The sequence below is a fragment of the Perognathus longimembris genome, chromosome 5 (genome assembly GCF_023159225.1).
Source record: "Perognathus longimembris pacificus isolate PPM17 chromosome 5, ASM2315922v1, whole genome shotgun sequence".
In the NCBI taxonomy this organism is placed as follows: domain Eukaryota; kingdom Metazoa; phylum Chordata; class Mammalia; order Rodentia; family Heteromyidae; genus Perognathus; species Perognathus longimembris.
In genome coordinates this window covers 81,473,040-81,491,492 of record NC_063165.1, presented here as the reverse complement: position 1 = coordinate 81,491,492, position 18,453 = coordinate 81,473,040, and the positions used below count along the sequence as shown (strand labels likewise).

At 38.4% G+C, this 18,453-nt stretch overlaps 1 protein-coding gene across 4 annotated transcripts in view; it reads left to right on the top strand.

The window, feature by feature from the left end:
- Rsrc1 (arginine and serine rich coiled-coil 1) overlaps window positions 1–18,453 on the top strand; it is a 258,776-nt gene that overhangs the window by 147,987 nt on the left and 92,336 nt on the right. The gene's annotated exons all lie outside the window — the stretch shown is intronic.

The window sequence follows — 18,453 nt, the reverse complement described above, 5'->3', positions numbered from 1 at the left end:
AACTAACCAATGCAAAAGGGGGCTGAAGGCCAGGCTCTAGTGGTTGAACACCTGCCTTGAAAACTTGTGTTCCTGAATTCAATCCCCAGCACCATGAGTGAATGAACAGAAAGCTCCTTTTAAAAATAAACAAAAAATACTTGACAGATTTATATGGTCTAGATTATATGGAGAGCCATATAAAGTACTTATTGCCGTGGTATAATGCTAAATATAGTGTTAATTTCTAATCATACAAATGTAATTTTTACCTTCATAGTGATAAGCTTGGCACCAATTTAAAATTTTTAATTTGGCGACATCAACTTTATTGATTTTGTCTGTTATGGATTGTGCTTTTGGTGGAATGTATGGGGATTTTTTTGACCAACCTCAGATAATGATTTTCTCCTAAAAGTTTTAACTTTTCACATTTTATATTTAAAACTATGATCATTTTGTTTCTCATATAGGGTGCAATAGGTTAGGATTTTTAACTGTTCTGTAAGACACAGTGTCAGTGTAGATTGAGAATTCTGCCACTTATATTGGCTAATTCCTTGACTCTGTGTTTTAGACCTTCTAATCCTAAAGGCTGTTTTAGTTCTCATTCATATAACAATGTTATAACTTTAATTTTAGGTATTATGGTCAGCTTCATGTCTTAACCTCTTAAACTTTGTAAGATCCATGTGTTTTCTAATGCTAATAACATATTACTTTGAATCTTACTCTGCTCTTCAAAAATGTATGTAGCTTATTTAAATCTTAAGTCATCAGTCATAATGCTCTAGTTTCTAAAATTATTTTTTAAAGATTTGCAAAGAGTTTATAATTTCCAAGGGGGCAAAATGAGATTTTTATTTTTACCTCAGAAGTAATTCAAGACCATTATATTTTTGGTATTTATTGAGAAAATACCTGTGTGCATGTTGATTGGAGGATTTCTTAACATTTTCTCTAAACCGTTTTAGATTATTTTTGTGAGATTGACTACTATAAGAATGGAGATGGGCTGGGGATATAGCCTAGTGGCAAGAGTGCCTGCTTCGGATACACGAGGCCCTGGGTTCGATTCCCCAGCACCACATATACAGAAAACGGCCAGAAGCGGCGCTGTGGCTCAAGTGGCAGAGTGCTAGCCTTGAGCGGGAAGAAGCCAGGGACAGTGCTCAGGCCCTGAGTCCAAGGCCCAGGACTGGCCAAAAAAAAAAAAAAAAAAAAAAGAATGGAGATGAGGTTATCTGATGTTAATATTTAGAATGGTTCTTTATAATTTGTGCTGTTTACAAAAACATTGTGCTACTTTTCTTTCTTTCTTTTTGTGCTGGCACCTGGAATTGAATGCAGGACTTCATGCTTAGTCAGCTCATTTGCTCATTTGACTGGGACTCCACCACTTAACCGTGCCTCCAACTCAACTTTTTTCTAGTTAGTTGGAGTTGGAATCTTTTGTGCCTGGGCTGGCTTTGATCTGTGATCCTTCAGATTTTAGCCCTTTGAGTAACTAGGATAACAGGAATGAGCTACTGATGCCCAGCTTGTGCTTTAGTTAAGTGATCATTTTATCGGATTTCCCTTTTTGATGCTCTGAAAATCACCTAGTGTTATTTTTAGTGAGAACTTTGGAGAAAGAAAATGGATGGAGAGGGATTGGAGTACATTGACAAATATAGAACTCATTGTCAAGGCTGTAGTTCTGTTTTGGTGAGGAATGCAAAAATGTTCAGGTATTATTAAATACAAGCATACCAAGGAAGCTGGGGTAAGAAGAAGTGAAGTGCAGGCTGACAGAGCTTGCAGATAGAGTTTCACATAGTTCTGGGTTTAGATACCTATCTAGCTAGGCTTTGTAGCAGCCAGTGTTATAATGGCGTTCACCTGAGTTTCCAAGGCAAACACCCATGACTTTGGAGACTTAACTTGTAAATGAGGAAAAATTTAGTTTTACTTTGCATTCTTTAGGGCATATTTATTTCAGTCTTTTATCCACCACACTTTGTAGCTTAAGTTCATATATAGAAATGCTACAGATTAGTGCTATTATTAGCTATGAATCCTAGAAGAAAGCTTCACATTCAACTGTTTTATTGCCAGTGATTATAATAGTGAACATTGATAATCTTATGAATGTTGGATTAAAGTCTGTTGAGGACATTTATCCATGATTATCAGAAGTGTGATTTTTGAAAGAGACACATAAAGTAACAAAATATAGCCATATATTATACATACTTACCAAACATGAATTTGTAGTCAAAGCTTTTATTGTATTTGTTATGATCATATTTTATATGTACCAAACCACTACATATTTATATTCTGATTCAAAAGTTTGAAATTTTAACCTTTGACTCTTTTGTAAATGCAATAATTCACCCAGATTCAATTATTCAGATTTTGCAATATATTTTTCATATGATTCTTTATTGTCTTTCCCATTATCATCTCCTTCAGTATAGATGTCAGACATTTTACCCAGAGGTCACCCCGAACCTTCCCCTCCATTTCCTGCCTCAGTTTTATTGCTCTGTAGAGAGATGCTAATGAAGAATGGAGCGGTTTGAGCTTACCTCTGCTTCTTCCATGACTGTGAGCAATTGGATGTTTATTGATTGCTCAGTGAGATCAGAGGTAGTTTTCCAAGCAATATGTGTGTATGTTATGACAAGTGTGTGTATGTGTGTGTGCACATGTGCGTGTGTGTGAGCATGCTCTAGGTCACCACAACTCTCTATTTTTAAAAATGCAGGTTATAGAGATGGGCTTCATGTAACGTACATACTGTCATCATTGTTTGGAGGAACATTTAAATGCTCACACCAATCCACATTGACTGTGTTTCATATCATTAGAATCATATAACATGTGAATCTTTTATGGTTAGCTTTCACTTAGTCTGTTCTAGTAATATGTTCATGTTGTAGGATGTCAGTTCTTTGTATATCTGAATAATATTCCACTGTGTGTGCGCGTATGTGCACGTGTGTGTGTGTGTGTGTGTGTGTGTGTGTGTGAATGCTCTCTATTCACTCATTGGAAATTTGGTCTATTTCCACTTTTTGGCTATTATGAACAATGTTACTATTTTAATTTTTTTATTTTATTGCGAAGGTGATGTACAGAGGGGCTACCGCTACATAAGTCAGGTAATTAATATATTTCTTTTTGGACAGTGTCATCCCCTCCCTCATTTTCTACCAGTTTTCCCCCTACCAGTCTATGCACACTTTTTTGTTCAAGTACCTGATTGCAGATTTTAAGTGTCTTTACCTAGGGAAATTGTGGAGTCATTTGGCAATTCTGTATTTAATTTTTAAACAGTTTACTACCAGGGGCTGAACCATTTTCCTTTCCTGCCTTCAAAATATAGAATAGTTCTCTATTGTGTTAACCAAAGTGCATCACACATTCTAGTTACCAATTTGATAAAGTGTAGGCTTGGGGACTCTGTCATAATGTCCTCATTGATAATGACTGCTGTGTAGTCATTGTGGAGATGGTACAGTGTAGGCTGTTATGGAGACAGGCGCAGCATAGGCTGTGGAGAAGGTACAGTGTGGGTTGTTATAGAGACATAGGCTGTTGTGGAGACAGGCTGTTGTAGAGATGGCACAGTGTAGGCTGTTGTGGAGTCGTAGGCTGTTGTGGAGACAGGCACAGAGTGGGCTGTTGTGGAGATAAGCACAGTGTGGACTGTTGTGGAGACATGGGCTGTTGTGGAGAAGGCACAGCATAGGCTGTTGTGGATACATGGGCTGTTGTGACAGGCATGGTGTGGGCTGTTGTGGAGATGTAGGCGGTTGTGGAGACAGGCACAGAGTGGTCTGTTGTGGAGACAGGCATAGCATGGGCTGTTGTGGAGATAGGCATGGTGTGGGCTGTTGTGGAGATAGGCATGGTGTGGGCTGTTGTGGAGATGTAGGCTGTTGTGGAGACAGGCACAGAGTGGGCTGTTGTGGAGATAGGCATGGTGTGGGCTGTTGTGGAGATGTAGGCTGTTGTGGAGACATGCACAGAGTGGGCTGTTGTGGAGACAGGCACAGCATGGGCTGTTGTGGAGATAGGCATGGTGTGGGCTGTTGTGGAGATGTAGGCTGTTGTGGAGACAGGCACAGAGTGGGCTGTTGTGGAGATAGGCATGGTGTGGGCTGTTGTGGAGATGTAGGCTGTTGTGGAGATAGGTACAGAGTGGGCTGTTGTGGAGACAGGCACAGCATGGGCTGTTGTGGAGATAGGCATGGTGTGGGCTGTTGTGGAGATGTAGGCTGTTGTGGAGACAGGCACAGAGTGGGCTGTTGTGGAGATAGGCATGGTGTGGGCTGTTGTGGAGATGTAGGCTGTTGTGGTGACAGGCACAGAGTGGGCTGTTGTGGAGATAGGCATGGTGTGGGATGTTGTGGAGATGTAGGCTGTTGTGGAGACAGGCACAGAGTGGGCTGTTGTGGAGACAGGCACAGCGTGGGCTGTTGTGGTGACAGGCACAGTGTGGGCTGTTGTGGAGATGTAGGCTGTTGTGGAGACAGGCACAGCATAGGCTGTAGTGAAGATAGGCATGGTGTGGGCTGTTGTGGAGACAGGTACAGCATAACCTGTTGTGGTGACAGGCACAGTGTGGGCTGTTGTGGAGATGTAGGCTGTTGTGGAGACAGGCACAGCATGGGAAGTGTGCAGCGGGGATGCTCCAGAGTGTTGGTCAATGCCTGGTGTGCACAGCCACGTCTGCACCCTGCTCCCTCTGGTGAGTGCACACTCGCTCTCGGGGGCTCTGGGTGCTCGCAACAGCAGTGTTGCCCTTCTGTGCTTACACTTGTCAGGTTCTCTCCAGGGACAGTTCTAACCTTATTTCATAGATCGACAACTGTAGCTCATAACTAATTTTTCTTTGAGTTCCTCATGTTCTACTCTACCTGGACTTGTTGCTAATGCTTTTTTTTTCCTCTTTTACGATATCACCCTCCTTCCTTTCCTCTCCAAACACTTCGAGAACCATCTAGAGTAAGGTTTTCACATGATTTCTTTGACCAGTCCAGCACATTTTTTCCCTTTGAATTTTTTAGTTCTTGTCGGTGTACGCCAGTTTTGCTGCTATTTTCCCTCGTACTACTAGTATTTAGTTATTTCATCAATGTTAGACTGTCTCCATGAACTAAACTTCTAAAGGTCAGGAAACATTTAAAATATCTGTATCTTTGGTAGTAGTTTTAATAACACCCTGTAGTTATTTAGCACACTATGTCGCTGGCACACATCATTGTGAAGAAACAAATTCAAAAATTAAATCTTTAAATACTTGTGCTGATTTTAACAACTGTATGATAAAATTTATGACAACTGTTAAATTTACTTGATACATATATCATAGTCTGACTTTTAAAACTTTAGTGTAATGCATGACAGAAAAGATAATGAAGTGTGATTATTACAAAGGAAGGAGAAAGAGAATGTGTTTTGCAGATTTCTCTCTATTACTTTGTTCTCACTGTTTTACTTGATAGCCCTATTCCAAACATTATCTGGATTTTCCACATGAAAAAAATAAAAGCATACTATCATCTTATGCTACATGTATGTATTCATGCATCTGAAGAAGAATTTGAAATAGAGATTTTTCCAAAACATCTATTATTGGCATGAAAAGAAAAATGCTTCTTACATAATATAAAGACATTTTTGTCCAAACTCTTTCACACACACGCACATGCACACACACACACACACACACACACACACACAGACGCCATATGACTCATAACTCTACATGGCAAACTTATTAACTGCATATTACAAAGATTGAAAGCTCAAATGACTTGCAAAGGGTCCCACCACTGCTCAGTGACAGGACACAGGATGCAAATACGATGACTTCTGAATCATAAGCTATTTCAATCCATAGATCAAATCTTTGAGTTGTGTTCGGCGAAAGGGAAGTAGGGAATATTAACGAATACCTTTCTCATTCTGTACACTTAGTTCTGTAATTGCTCTACAATAAATTTGTACCCTCAAATAAGATTTGGATTCTCAGGTAAGTTTTTAAACGGATTAGCTTCATTCAGGGAAAAAAAGTTATTTGTCTTCCTTAACTATATAAATCATTCATAATCATTAAGTTTATAACTTTGAAAAAACCTAGAGTACTATTTAGGATCACCAGTACCCTAGCTATGGCCTTTGATTGGTTAGAAGGCGGTACACACCGAGTAAGTAGCTCTGCAGCTCTGCAGGTCGCAGGCAGGTCATGAGCTGGCTCAGCTATCAGCCGCCAGTCGCTCGGTCCACTCCAGCTCTGCTGCAGCACATTAAATGGAGAGCTCCTTCTCGCGGCTGCACACTGGGTCTTGCGAAGCCACGCCACGCTCCCTTCTCTGCACTCCTACCCGGAAAGTCCAGTCTAGCCCGGAATGTTTGTGATCTCAAGAATTGCAAGTGACACTGCCTTGATAATGTTGCACTGTTTCCCACACCACAGAAGCTGGTGTCATCTTAGTTATAGCTGCCAGAGATTTCATTCAGTGAGCTTCTGACCACTGACCTGAGAAGCAGGCTAATCTCTCTCTCTCTCTCTCTCTCTCTCTCTCTCTCTCTCTCTCTCTCTCTCTCTCTCTCTCTGTGTGTGTGTGTGTGTGTGTGTGTGTAAGAGGCTTTCATGTGAAAACCTTCAAAACAAAGTGTTTGAAAAGTTCACATCTCTATATCCTAATAAGTAAGTAGCTTGGGGCTTTTTTTTTTCCCCTCTCACACAGGAGTCTCCTTGACTATGTGCTGACAATTTAGGTTTCCACCTGGCTTGACTAACTTTGTGCTCATACATCAAGTCTCCTCTCCTGTGAAATGGGACACAGTGAGTGGAGTTGTGGTTGTGGAGTTTAAATGAAGCAAGACTTAAAAGTGCACTGCCCATCCCAAGTCTTCTGGAACTGTCACAGTTAATTTGAAAGGCATCGCTGTGAGGTGTTGAGATCTCAGGCAGTTGGGCTGCGGGCCATGCTAGGTCCATTCCGCTGAAGATACAGAGCAAAGTTGTCAGTGCATGGGGCCCTTCCGTGTTCATTTACAAAGAGGAAGTAATGACAAATAATGACAGTCTTAGAGAAGGAAACGATTTGCTATCATTAAGCCCTCAGGACAGCATCCCAACCCTGAGCACGGTGTGCTTGCGAGCTGGAGGAAGAGCGTGATTTCCGGTGTGCTACGTCACGTACTCCTCCCGCCAGCACGTACTGACTGGCAGATGACGGCACCCAAGTTAAGAATAGCACTTTAAGGGCTGGGGATATAGCCTAGTGGCAAGAATGCTTGTCTCGTATACATGAGGCCCTGGGTTCAATTCCCCAGCACCACATATACAGAAAATGGCCAGAAGTGGCGCTGTGGCTCAAGTGGCAGAGTGCTAGCCTTGAGCAAAAAGAAGCCAGGGACAGTGCTCAGGCCCTGAGTCCAAGCCCCAGGACTGGCAAAAAAAAAAAAAAAAAAAAAAAAAGAATAGCACTTTAACTGAAAAAGAGAAATGAATAAAATTTTAAATAATTTGGTTGACTTGAGCATTGGTTAACACCTCTTTTTCATCACATATGGTTTGTATACACATAAAATTGAATAGCTTCCATGCAACGTGAAATTGATCATGTTAATTTAACTTCCAGTTTCTGACAATATATGTGATTTTTTTTTTTGGCATTGTAGTAACTCAGATAGGCAAAATTAGTGCTGCCTAAAAAGAATCGTTAGGGAACTTGCTTTAAAATTAGCGCTGCCTACAAGGAATTATTAAGTAACTTGCTTTAAAGTCTCTTGTTTGTTTTAACCTCAGTTACATGTTTATATTTGGTTTAGGCCTAATAATATTTAGTAAGAAGAAAGCCATCAGCGAGAGTCTAACAATATCACAGCCACTTCCCATGTTTGAGCAGATGTTAAGCAGACAGTAGCTGAATGTTAATTCGAGAGGGTAGGATGTTTAAGCCTAGCTGAAGTATGTTGCATGCGGGCTTTCTGGACTCGAGCACAATGCTGGGCCTCTGGGGAGAATTTTAAAGCTAAACCTCTTTCTTCTGGGTCCTCTATATGGACTCTCTCAAGTCAGTATAAAGCAGATCATCCCTAGGCTAAAGCCCTTCAGCTTTTGTTATTGGGCTCTGTAGACCTGTAATTAGGCCTCCTGGCAGGCCTTGCTGGCCGGTTCTGGTCATATGGAGTTTCTGTGAGGCAGACTGGCTTTGTGTAAATCCCGAGAAGGAATACGTTTATGGGTCACTTCCTACCAGGACCAGGCTTTGTCCTTCTGCCCCGCGGCTGACAGGGAGCAGGTTCCCTTGACCATGGGCTGCTCCTGCACAACTCCCACTCCCTCCACTAATCCCCAGTGTAAACAGAGGATTTAGGAGGCTTCTGTCTCTTACAGTCACCAATTCACTGGGGTGTCTGTGAGTTTATTTTCCCTGACTTCATTATCCAAAGACTGACAAATGTATGGGATTTAAATGCTTGTTTATATATCACAAATGCAGGTCTCGTTTTCAGTGTTTTAAACTCACTAAACTTGTCTAATGTCAAATTATATAATAAAATTGTATCCATTAACTAATGGATTAGTATTTTTGATTTAATTTATTTATTAAAATTTTTGGACTTCTAGCCAATCTTTTCTTATAGAACAAATTAAAGGCATGTTTTTTCCCAAAAGAGCAAAATAATTATATTTGACAATGCCAAAAGGTGATAATGAAGGTTTCAGACAAGTCAAAGAAACATTTTTAAATTTTACATAGAATATTTATTCTATATTAAAATTCCCTTTTAATATAATAGAGTTTGAAAGGAATATAAGATCATTTTGTGAAATGCCTTATAAAAATGTGATTCATAAAGAATTTTTTAAAAACCAACATCATTAATTGAGCATGTACTATAGGATACATTCTCATAGTGACTAATTAGAGACCTGTTTATGTCTTATATGTCTTAACAATTGCTCCATGCTACCTAGTCAAGGCAAATTTTTTGATTTTAAGAAAATCATGGTTGGGTTTCCATTTTTCCATTCTATATAGCCTGTTTTCACTATGATTTTTCTCACCCTTGCTTGGGTTACATTGGAATTAGATCCTAAAATGCATGGAAGGCCTACATACTCATTGCAAAGAGCTATCAGCTATTGTCCTAAAAGCCGACTTTTCTTTAAGAGGAAATCAAATGATGACTGATTTCCCAAGTCTGAGCTAGTAAATCAGTGCTTAGTATTTTGCATTTTGTGATGTAAAAATGGCTCATGACAGATGTGGCTGCAAAGACCACATACGTAGACTGTATGATTTTAGTCTGGTGGAACTAACAGGATCACTCATTACATTTTAGACCCTGGGGTTTCTTTCTGCTTTCTTAATAATAATTTTTAAAAAAAAACTGTTTAAATAGAGTGGCCCTTTGCTATATGTGAGGACAGCATCTTTTTCTAAATTTAGAGATGGTATCAACAAATAACTCTTCGTCTAAAAGATACTTATATTAATGTTTATGTAATGTTAATGCTTTTTAAGTTTTTAGTTGTGTTATCTCAGAAAAGGTTGATATTTTTTGTTTTTATAGAAAATATTAATTTTATTTAGAAAAATTAGAGCATACTCTTTAAACAATCTAAAACTTGTGACTTACTCTAAATTGTTAATTTTTAAAAGTTCCATTTCAATTATTGACAGTAACAAAAGACATTCTCTAGTAAACTTTATCTTTCATTCACAACTAGGAGAATCAAAGAGGACAAGACTTCTCTTTTTTTTTTTAAATGCATATGGCAAACTAGGAGAATGTTCATATGTTTGTGATGTATTTTAACACTAGAGGAAAAGCTCTTGAACAGGATGGATACTTTCATCCTATGTTAGTACTGGCCAAAAGTTAATATTTTTGCTGAAAAATATGTAAGATGATGTCAAGATTCAAGTAGTACTTATTCTTTAGGCAGTGGGATTTTGATTTCTTTTAAAAAATTGTTTCTTCTGGTTTTTATTTTCTGGTTGTGTGGTTAGGAAGTGAGCCCAGGGAAGTCTAGGAAAAGTTTAACTTAAGCATGATAAATACCATAAACATTTGTACAAAATCTAATAAATGTTGACAAATGTCTCCAGTTGTGTAACTATGAACCTTTACATGACTCCAGAAAGTTCCTTTGTACTCCTTTGAAGTCAGTTCTCTCTCCATCCCTGGTCTTTGCCCCTCACTAATCTGCTGTCTTGCTATTTTTTGCATGCCTTGTACATGGAATTGTGTAGTGTGTAGTCTTTTGTGCCTGTAATCTTACACTCAGTGTTCTGCTCCTCAGAGTTCTCTTTAGTGAAGTACTAGCTCCTCTAGCTCCTTGTTTGCATGGTCCAGTGTGTTTAGTTCTTTAGCAGTTGGTAGACAGCTGGATTGTTCTAGCTTATGGTTTTTAAAGACTAAATTGTATAAAAATATTTGAATGCAAATGTATTGAAATGTATGTTATGGGTAAATACTTAGAATTTAAATTGCTATATATCACGTGGTGGTGCTAGCCCTGAGCAAAAAAAAGTCAGGGACAACACCCACGCCCAATGTTCAAGCCCCAGGACAAGCATAAAAAAGGAGGGAGGGAGGGAGGGAGGGAGGGAAGGAGGGAGGGAGGGAGGGAGGGAGGGAGGGAGGGAGGGAGGGAGGGAGGGAGGGAATTTAGAATTGCCTAGCTTACATAGGAATAGAAGTGTAGTTTTGTTGTTGTCATTGGTCGGTTTTTGTTTTTTTATAATAAACTGTCAATCCAGTCTACAAAGTGTAGGTAATTGAAAGAAGCAAGAACCAGAAAGATAAATATCACTTGTTTACATTCACATGTGACATTTAGACGTAAAAACAAACAAACAAATAGACTAGAACATGGGGGGGGGGGTAGGGCGGTGTTGGAGGGGCAACCGAGAGGGACAAGAAAACCAATACAAATCAATTTATATCATCACATACAATATGTAAAGCATATTTGCTTCTTACCCTTGACATTACCAGGTATTTGGGGGGAGTTCTTTTTGTAGGTGACAGTTTAATTTTAGCTTTTCTGTTGAGTCTTCCAGTAGTGACGAATGTTGTTGAATATCTTCACATGCAAATACTTGTCATCTGTGTCCTTTTATGAAATACATTCTCATTTCCCTTAAAGTCTTTGCACTATATAGTATAACATATATTATGTAGAAAGAGCATAAGTTAAATATGCACTTTATAAATATTTTCCACCAGTCTGTAATTTGCTTGCTTAGTCTATTAGCAGTATCTTTGTTAAATTGATGTTGCCTTTAAGTGACAGTTCTTTGATTTTTACTAGATGCAGGTAGCTAAGGAGCAACCTCAAGAATCATGATTTGGAATCAATTCCACTCACCAACGATGGCATCACCCCCCTAGTTCCCGTTTTCTGATCCTTAATCTCTTTTTTTTTTCCTTTGGCCCTGCAGTTTGATTTTCCCAATGTCATTTAAGTAGATTCATATAATATGTAATCAATTGAGTTTGACTTCCTAGGTAGACAACATAGTACACTTGAGACATCCATAGGATTGCATATAACAGTGTATTTCTCTGTTATTGCTGAGTAGTATTTCGTCGTGTGAATTAATAAGTGAAGGATACTGTTAACAATTTGGGGTGAGCTAATTATGTTTTTAAACAATTACAGCATTCACAAATAGGATTTTGTGTGAGCTTAAGTTATTTTTCCCTTTTAAGTAAATACCAAAGAGTACGATTGCTCAATAGCATTACTAGTGCATGTTTAACATTATGGAAATCTTCACATGTTTTCTAATGTAGGTGAAAATGTTTGTGCTCCCCACAGGAATACATAATAAATACAGCTATCCCATATCCTTGCCATCACTTCAGAATCTTATTAGTCTTGCTTGTTTTTCCTTGTTCTATTGGGTATTAAGAAGATATCACAGCAGTTTATAAAAATAAGTATATCATGTTAAGTTGTATGAATCCAAGCATGTAATATTGTTAACCATTGAAATGTAACATGTAAATAAGGAAAAAAGTACCTATCATCTCAATAGATACAGAAAAGGTATTTCACAAAATGAAGCTCTTATTCTTGATAAACACATATATTAAGCAGGAACACCCCCAATTTAATTCATAAAGTACACTTGTGCAACAGTAAATGTCTTTATGGTGAAAATTGTACAGAAAATCCCAACAAACTTTCAAAAAAGAAAACTAAAATTGCAGGCTAAAAGGTAAAAAAAATCCCTATTCAAACAGAATTCTATTTTTACCTACTGCCATTGAGCAAAAGGAAATTGAAAGTTAAACCAAACCTTTAATAATAAAACAGAATACTTAGGAATACGTTGAACGAATAGATGCTTTCGTGATTCTGGGATGGGTTTCTGCATTGAAATGCCAAGTAGGCCTGGACTGCGATCCTCCTGTTCAGAGCTTTCTGTGAAGACAAGTGCACACCTCCATGATCAATTACTGGTTGGAATAATGTCTCCCTAATTGTTTTCTCCATGCTGGCCTTAAAAACGTGATCCAGGAAGGTTCAGTGTTTAGAGGTTAACTGAGGTTTTGTTACGTGGTATGATTGACTTACTCACTGTGTGGTTGAACTTAGTTTCCAGCTCTGCCATCTTCCTGGGGGTTGAGCTGACATCCCGTGGCCCAGTCTCCTTTGCTGGCTGATGGCCAGCCCCCAGACTAATGCCATCAAATGTGACTGTCCCCACTCCAAATCTCCTCACCAGCATAAATTGCAAATGTAAGTCTTAGTGGCCCACCATGAGTAATCCAAGTGTTCCCCTCACCCTGACTTCTCAGGAGCTAAAGGCACAAGTCATGTCTAATTCCTTAGTAAAAACTTCTTTCCCATTTGGCTGTAAGTTGAATATCCAGTTTTTTCAAGTTTTTTAATAAATGTTGTATTTTTAACTCTAGAATTTTTTGCCTAGATTAATGTTGATGCTAAGACATATTTGTCCCTTTCAAATAGTTGATGAGTTCTAGCACCATTTGTTAATTCTCCTTTCTCTTCAGAGAATTGGACATTGTTTCCCATAGGAAAAGTAGTTTTTCTCTTCAAATTAGTTATTTAGATCTTGTCAAATATGGTTTTTATCAGCACGTGCTAATTGCACAAATTATTTTGCTGTGATGTTTTCACGCATGCATGTTGGAAATATGCGTTGACAATGACCACCTGCCCTTTACTCTCTCTCCTCTGCTTCTCTCACCTGTCCAATCTCTAAGCTTCCTTCTTCTATGAGTCATCTTTTTTTCATTGCAGTGGTTGGCTTCTGTGTCTAACTTACTTTGCTCAACTGATGTCCTCCAGATCTACCCATTTTTCTGAAATGACAGGATTTCAATCTTGCTTATGGATGAATGAATAGATATACAGTATGCACATATGCACACATATACATATATATTCAGACATACCATAGTTTCTTTATTCATCTGTTGACAGGTACCCAGGCTGATTAACATCTTGGTTATTGTGAATGGTATTGAAATAAACAACAGTATAATTTACATAGTTCTAAAATCTGTTTTAGATTGATTAAACTAGAAAATGCTAGTAGAAATGCTTAAGGCAGGCCTTATAAGGAAGATGTAGATAAATTATAAACAGAATACAGAAACTCTTGGGAGATTATAGGAGTCTCATCACTGGAGGACTTGTATACACTCCTTAAGGACACACTACCTTCCAGACAAGCCTTGATGTTCTGATGGCCACAGTGATACGTGAGTCAGCGACAAGCAAAGGGAACTCAGTGTTACATGTGTAAGAAGACAGAGAGAAAAGGCTGAGCGCTTCACAAACCTCAGTGAGAAAGAGACAGAGCCGGATATGTTAATAAGGAAATATGATACCTGTCTGTTAAAACATTACGTGAAGAAATTCTAGCATAAGCAGACGCAATAAAGAATGATGCCATACCATACATACGTTTTTAAAAGCATCTATGTATGCTTTTAATATTGATACTAAAAACCACTGAAAAATACTCGAATTATGAGAAAAGGAAGTAATGGGTGCTGATATCGTGCCTTTATTTTCTACTTGTCAACAGTACATTGACTTCTTTTAAAATAAGCTGAAATTTCATAATTCAAGACTTTAAACACTAGATACATGATATCAGCCACAAACAAGTGATTTACATTTTGGAAATTGAATACAGTTAAATCAGAATATATATATATATATATATATATTTTTTTTTTTTTTTTTTTGCCAGTCCTGGGGCTTGGACTCAGGGCCTGAGCACTGTCCCTGGCTTCTTTTTTGCTCAAGGCTAGCACTCTGCCACTTGAGCCACAGCGCCACTTCTGGCCATTTTCTGTATATGTGGTGCTGGGGAATCGAACCCAGGGCCTCATGTATATGAGGCAGGCACTCTTGCCACTAGGCCATATCCCCAGCCCAAATCAGAATATATTTGTCCCGGAAGGACAAATATATGGGATAGGTGTTTTTGGGATATATGGGATAGGTGTATTTGGGATTTAAAAAAAAATTGGAGCCAGGTACCAGTGGTTCAGTTTTGTACTAATAACTATTCAGAAGGCTGAGATCTGAGGATCACTGTTCGAAGCCAGCCTGGGCAGTAAAAGTCTATAAGACTCTTGTCTCCAGTTAACTAGCAAAAAGCCAGAAGTGGAGCTGTGGCTCAAGTGGTAGACTACTAGCCATGATTGAAGAAACTCAAAGACACTGCCCGGGCACTTCAAGCCGCAGTACTAAACAATTTTTTTTCTTTGCAAAGTGTTTTTCTTTTAATTTAATTTAATTGTCAAGGTGATGTACAGAGGGGTTACTCTTACGTATGTGAGGTAGTGAGTACATTTCTTGCCTTCATTTTTCTCCCATCTTCCTTCTTCCCCCATCTCCCCCCACTTGTACAGTTAGTTTGCAACATATTGTATTGTAGGTATTGCTGTTTCATTGGTTTGCCTTTGTCCTTTGTCTCACCATTTTGATGTTCCCTTTTCCTTCCCTAATTCAGATAAACGTATATACAATACCCAGATTACCTAAATTAAATACAGTGCAAAGTGTTTTATAACTATGAAACTTTGCTTTAAAATAGGAGAGTTCATTAAATGCATCTTTATTTTAAGAAGAGATTTATGTATATACTAAATTGGTATATACTAAACATAAAAATGAGACATATATTTATAATCCTACTAGCCTTTTGAAATGGTATGTCATAGTTAGCCTGCTGCACAGTACTATAGCACAACTTATGCCTGTGGAAGTTTAACTTAGTACTCATTGGTCACCACTTCCCTTCCCTCTACTCAAACTTTTATGACGCCATCTTGGTTAGTGGTCCACACGACTCAGATCATGTGGGACTTGTATGTATCTTCATTCTATCTGTGTTCATAGCAATGACAGAATTTCACTCATTTTACAATAGATTCATATTCCATTGTATACATTTACCACATTTTCTGTATGTATTTATCAATTGATGAATCTTTACATTGTTTCGTCTTGGTTATTCTCAGTGCTACAGTAAATATACATAGATATCTCATTGGCTTGGACTGGTTTCTGAAGTAGCCCACTTGTGACTAACTTTTACGTCTTATGAATTTTTTTTCCAGTGTTAGTGAAAATGAGTCTTTATTTTGTCTAATCTAGCAATTGGATATTCAATAGAGGCCAGGACTAAGAGTTGAAGGGAAGGAACCAGAATCACATAAGATGCCAAGAAACATAACAGCCCATCAGTAGGGCATGATTAGGATGCCAAGAACAAAGGCAAAATTGGAAACTCGCACCATAGTGATACCTAAAACAGCTTAAACCCCATGAGATGCAGTAATAAGAGGATCGGCATTGCTGAGATAACATAGACAAGCCAGTCTTAAATGAACTGAGTCTCAAACCTCAGAAGACTGTAAAGAATGTGTGCAAGCTATAGATGAGCAAATGGACAGCTCAGGGTAGCAGCAGGAACTGACATGGTATACTCACAGCTATAGCCTGATGATTTGACGAGGGGCCGTTTATAGGGTCAGGACAGTTATAAGATGAACTGTCAAGACTTCTAGCCTTAAAACAATGGTGAATCTTTACTACCTCTAGGAATACAGAGGAAAAGGGAAGAGGACAGCTATAAAACATGGTGAAAGGTACAAAACAGGTCTGTCTTCAACCTAGGCCCTCAGTAGTATTAAACTACAGGCTAGCAGGAATTAAACTCTAGCTTCTTTTCCCGCTTGCCTTCTAATTGACCTCCTCTCAATGTCTTCCCTTGTCCAAGCCCAAATAGAAGCTCCACAGTAGGGACCTGGAGTTGGGTTGGGCAGATGAGGGCACTTAGTGGACAGGGAAGAGTAAATACAACTTGTCCAGCCTAGCAGCTGATGGCTGCTGGATCATCCCAAGGCAGCAGGCCTTAGTCTTGGGCCTAAGTTACTGGGCCCCTCACTGTCCTGAGTGACAGTAGAAGAAGAAAGGGAAAGGACAAATGGAGAGCGGATGTCTTTTAGTAATTACAGGAAAATGGAAATGTGCTTCCTCCTTAGTGGATGATGGTCAGGTACTTTCAAAATAATCTAAAGCAAAAAATAAAATTTACTGTGACTGGAATTATTTAATTAGAATTGTCCCGATAGAGTACTTTTCCTTAAGCAATTATTTGAACAAAAATGAATTGTGCCAGGGCTTATGCTAGCAGTGGAATGCAAAGGTTCAGACCATACAATTGCTGCCACCCTGGATCTCAGTCTACTACAGGAGTGAGCTGTGCAAACAAATACAATTTAGCAGAGCACAGACCACTCACCCATTGTTTAACAGTGGAGACCCTGGTGTGGCGTAAGCAGAGTACAAAGCATTAAACAGTGCAGAGGAAGCACAGTCGTGCCTGCCTCTACCTGCGGCATTGAGAAGAGCTCTTAAAATAAATGCAACCTTGGTAGTATTTTGGTTTTTGTTTTCCTCACCTGGTGCCTTTATAAATCATATGCATTAACAAGTCATTCGTAAAAAGGAACAGTATCAATCTGAGTAATAAAGTCCTTTTGATATAGTTATTGAAAGAGTATTTATCATCGACTTATTAAATATGGAGAAATAAATGTGCCATTTTTTCCAAATGGTTTCATTTGCTCATGTTTTCTTTGTTGACCCAAATGAATGAAATTAGAATAAACAATCTCTAAGTCATTTGTAATCATGAGCTGATTAATGGAGTTTGGTTTCATAGCCATTATTCATTCACGAACACCTGATATCTTTCCCATAAACAAATTGTGTTTGTCCAAATTAAGAAATTAAATGAAGCATTTGATGAGTTTATGATTGACCCTCCTAACTCAGAGCCCATTCGTCAATGTCGTTATCATAGAAAACTGTTTGACTAATGTGGTGTCTAAAGAAGCATGTGGATTTATTATGACTTCTGATTAATGCTTGCTGCAAGCCAAACTACGAGATTATAATAATTTTCTGATTCTCATTTTAGCAGCCATTGAAGAACTTCATCTCTGAGGAAATTTATGTCCCATTAGATTTAGAGATGACCACAAGTGTTGAGTGGATACCTTTTTCAGGTATTATTTTTGAAAGCATTTATGTGTATGCTTTAGAAAAGTCAGTTTTAAAATTTTGTTTTGTATCTCTTAATTTTCTGAACATTATCTTTCCCTTTCAGAATGATGATCTTTAATAGTTAGATTTCAAATCTCATATTTGTTAGCTTATTAACAGATAAATTTAAAAAGGAAAAGGACAAAGTATGAATTCCTAACATTTTTTTTTTTTTTTTTTTGGCCAGTCCTGGGCCTTGGACTCAGGGCCTGAGCACTGTCCCTGGCTTCCTTTTGCTCAAGGCTAGCACTCTGCCACTTGAGCCACAGCGCCACTTCTGGCCGTTTTCTGTATATGTGGTGCTGGGGAATCGAACCCAGGGCCTCATGTATACGAGGCAAGCTCTCTTGCCACTAGGCCATATCCCCAGCCCGGATTCCTAACATTTTAAAGCAAGTTTAACTCAATAATTTTGAATGTTTCTTTTAATATCATATAATTATATAATTGCATAATCTAATATGTTATATATAATATATAATTACATAAACAATATATTTCAGTTTTGTGACATCGATCAAGATGCATTTTAGTTACAGAGTCATTTGTTTAATAGTAACTCTTGTTTAACTACTTACAGATAACAAAAAAAACATTATTTCCACCTGTAGAAATGTGTGTGTAATATATAAATGTGTGTGTGTGTGTGTATGTGTGTGTGTGTGTGTGTGTGTATTGGTGTTGGTTACCGGGGCTTGAACTCAGGGATTGGGAACTGTTCCTTAACTTTTCACTCAAGGCTTGTGCTGTGTTTCTCGAACTATACCTTCACTTCTAGCTTTTGTCAGGTGAATTAGAAACAAGAGTCTCACATACTTTTATTGCCCAGTCTGGCTTTGAACCAC